The sequence below is a fragment of the Procambarus clarkii genome, chromosome 30 (assembly GCF_040958095.1).
Source record: "Procambarus clarkii isolate CNS0578487 chromosome 30, FALCON_Pclarkii_2.0, whole genome shotgun sequence".
Classification (NCBI taxonomy): domain Eukaryota; kingdom Metazoa; phylum Arthropoda; class Malacostraca; order Decapoda; family Cambaridae; genus Procambarus; species Procambarus clarkii.
This window is the reverse complement of record NC_091179.1, coordinates 17,500,184-17,504,317: the sequence shown is the minus strand read 5'-3', so window position 1 is coordinate 17,504,317 and position 4,134 is coordinate 17,500,184. Positions and strand designations below refer to the sequence as shown.

The window sequence follows — 4,134 nt, the reverse complement described above, 5'->3', positions numbered from 1 at the left end:
ATTTCCCCGTATGTCTTCATATGAACGCCATCTTGGTCTTCCTTACCGGGTGGAGGAGGAGAGAGAGAGAGAGGAGAGAGAGAGAGAGAGAGAGAGAGAGAGAGAGAGAGAGAGAGAGAGAGAGAGAGAGAGAGAGAGAACATAATCATCCCCCTGATTACATCAGCGCAGCATCAATACCATCATTCTGATTCATCATTCATACGCTTCTGATGAAACTAACATTAAAATGCACCGATGAGAATATTCACATTTTTAATGTTCATCCTTTTGAAACCTATTTTTCTTGTAGTTTCTTTCCGTTTAAAGGTTTTATTGTCAGTTTCTTTAATCTTTCTGCCTCCTCGTATCATTCTGGTGATTTTCACTCTCACGGCGTCTCATAGGAAAGAAAATATGCCTTATCTTCCCTAGCGCGAGCAGCCCCCTCTCTCTCCCTCTCTCTCACCCCCCTGGGGCGGTTCTCCTCCTTAGGTGATGATGGAGTGGAGAAGGAGAGGCCTCCTCTCTTTACACCTTCTACACTCCATCATCAGCGTGACTTACTCCTCGTTCCTCTGCGTCTCCTCCCTCTCTTTATTAGGTCACGTGAAGGTGCTCAGCTAAGCTGATCCAAGCTACCAATACTGTATTTCTGTAGCTACTACTCCCGCGCCTCCACAACCGCCCTTAACATTCTTACAACCTTTCGCCGACTGACCTGGCTCTCTTCTCTTCTACAACAGGTTGGAACAACACGGCGGCTACCTCTACAACTTCGAGGAACTGATGGCAGACTACAACCAGCAGATCAATGCTGGCAATTCTTAGACGAGGGTCAGAGGAATTCTACAAGCTCTACGAATGTCCTGAGAGAGTTTCGACAAGCACTTCGAGGCTCTAGGATGCTCTGTGAAACTCACGAAGTTCTAAGAGTCCTTTACAAGGCTCTATGAATCCTTTACTAAGCTCTATGAGTTCTTTACAGGCTCGTACAAGCCTAAGTAAGGCTCAAATGAGGCTTTGTGACATTTTGAGAGGCGGGATAAATCTCTACTAAGCTCCATGCTATTTTGAGAAAGCTCTTTTAGGTTTTGTGAGGTTTTGAGGCTATGAAGCATTGTGAGCTCGAGTAGGCATGAAAGTATCTTGTGTGAGTAGCCCGTGTATGTGAGATTTTTTGAGGAAACCTTGTGAGAATGTCTATAAAACCTTGTCAAATTTTGGAAATGATTTCCCTACTGCTCTGCGTGACGAAATTGAAATTGAAATAAGTTTATTGATGTAAAATACACACAAAGGGATGAGGTAGCTCAAGCTATTCTCACCCCGTTCAGTAACGTGACGAAATTGAGCGAGTGAAAGTGTGTGGTGGACTTTTTTTAATATATATAAACTCTACACGGTTCTGTATAAATAATATTTTTTTCTGAGGCCTTGAATGAACCTTAGTGGCTGACGTAGATGTTATATTTGGCTATGAATCTGCAGCCTTTTGATAGAAATCATCAGATAGACTGAAAATAAGTGAGTTTACGATATCCTGGCGAAGGGCTCGAATATTTTGCAAGTTTCGAATAAGATTTCTAAAAGGACGAAAGGTTCTTTTTACATAGGCACATAACGTCTTAAGGGCCTCTTACAATCATCTACAAGCACACTGAACACCCTGGGATTATTTTGCGGGATTTAATACAAAGTGGTATACCTGAGTATACCTTTCTGTATTGGTGTGGGAATACAGCATATTCCCACGCCAAATATGTAATGGTTACAGACACGATTGATGTATTTTTGTAAGTCAGTTCTGATGAATGGGTCGTCAGGGGAGTCATGTGAAATGTATTAAGATCTGTTGACCAAACCACACACTAGAAAGTGAAGGGACGACGACGTTTCGGTCCGTCCTGGACCATTCTCAAGTCGATTGTGTTTGGTCAACATATTTCAGCCACGTTATTGTGACTCCTCGTCTGCATATTAAGATCTGTAGACGGCTGTGGCGTTCTCAGGCTGTGAATATGAGGAATTGCATTGTCTTTAAAGTAATATATGTACTCAGGGGGCATCAATGCAATCTGAGAATGCCTCATCGGAGCGCCCTGTAGGAATGCCAGCTTGGAATGACTTCTTGGAATGGCTACTGCGAATGATTTCTTAAGGAGTTTGTCAGAGAACGACTTGCAGGAGCGTCTGGGGTAAACGCCGTCCGGAAACATCGTCTAAGGGGGCACTTAGGGTTGGCCTTCTAGCAAGGTGTTAGAGGAACTCTTATGGTAGTTCTTGTGTGAGTTATGAACTATCTTGTCTCTTGGGAGGCTCTTTTGTTCGAGCGTCTTGGGACCAAATCTTGGAAAAAAATGTTGATATAATCTTGGAAAAGATTTTTGCAGCTCCCAACGTGTATTGTGGTGACTGATAACGTGACCACGTGACGCGTCAGTCGCCACGTGGCCACCTTAAGATAATAAGACTCTTGCACGTGCCCGAGTTCAATGGACACTTCGTAATTAAATAGTATGATGTGTGCATAATGTTAAGGTAATGATTACTGTATACAAAATACATACAAAGCAGTAATTTTTAAGGATATGTAAAGACTGACAATTTTAAGAGGGATGAAAAGATATTGAAATTCTGCAAGCGATTCCCAGCAAACCGATGCTGCTGGATTATATCAAAGAGGAAGAGTTAGAAATCAAGCGAATCAAGAGATTCTGCAGGTTTAACAAGAGATGAAACACAGCCCTTAGAGGCTCTACGAGCTCTACAAGCCAGGCTCCAAGCCTGGCTACCCCAAGACACCTGTACACACACACCTGCTCTTCAACCTCATGATCAAAACACAGTCAAATGGGGGATATATATATTTTACGCGTGTTAGTCACATGTTTGATGAGCACTGTGTTTTGCATCACCGTGGGTTGCCCACTGTATATACCCATTCTTTGTGCCATCTCCTTTACCTCTTTCCACTGCTTTAGCATATACTTAAAGACAATAGGCTGAGTAGTGAAGCTGTAGAACTAGTCGAGTCTTGAGTCGTGTGTGTGTGGGGGGGGGGGGATATGTCTCTCTGACATTAATTTAAGCACGGGTGAAGATCAGCCTTATGATCTCATGTCGAGTTAGTTTTAAGACTTTGTTTTGGTTGGGGGGGGGGGGAGTGCCTTCCTAGAGCAGGGAGGAGGGCTAGGGAGGAGAGGACCACCGGGGTAAGGCATCTTAGATGCTGTTTGGGGACCCCCGGGGATCTTCTTCGATCCCAAGCTACGGCTCCTCTTTTTTGTGGGGTACAGGTTCATTTCGTACACAATACGGTACGCCAACGGGTTTTGTTTCGCATTAAAACCAATCTTAACCCAAGTTAGTCCAAGCTAACCTAACCTAAATCAACCTAGCATAACCTATCCCAATCCAAACTTTAATCTAACCGAACCGAAAAACTCATATATATATATATCCTTCCCCCACCCAACCTACTCTATCCCAAAGATATATTGTGTGTGAATGTTAATAAAACAAGGTGTGTGTGTGTGTGTGTGTGTGTGTGTGTGTGTGTGTGTGTGTGTGTGTGTGTGTGTGTGTGTGTGTGTGCTGTGACCACACTCCCACTACCACACCCAAACGTTTCTCTCCCTCCTAATGGCTAATACATTGCTTTTGAGACCATCACAACACTCACCTTTCATGCCCATTTAGTAATAAAGCCAATAAAATCTAAGATAAATTTAATATTCCACTTGATGATAAATCTAATGCTTCGTTATTTGAAAACATTTCCTAATCCCTAAAATTTTGTATGAGGGATTTTTTGTTCATTGTACTTAATGGAGAATGATGGAGGAAAATGAATTTCAGGAAATTTTGTACTTGATGTATATAGAGAGAACATTTTCCAGCTTATGTAACCAACTTCTGTTCAAGAAGAACAATTTCGGGGAAGAAAGAGTCACTTGCTGTTATGCAACCTTTACACCATTCCTATCACCACAAGTTAATTATTTCCATTTGATTTATGACAACAAAAAAAATTGTCATGCACGATGTTGGACTTTTAATTATCTGTTTAAGGTTAATGTACTTTTAGTCCCTGAATATATTTTGGTGGCCATTTGATTTGTGAATGACGAGATAAATTTCATCTTGTAATAT

General features: G+C 42.0%; 1 pseudogene; it reads left to right on the top strand.

Annotated features, from left to right (window-relative positions):
• Positions 1-3,916, top strand: part of LOC138369932 (uncharacterized) — a 23,343-nt pseudogene extending 19,427 nt beyond the window's left edge.
• Positions 3,917-4,134: the final 218 nt, after the last annotated feature.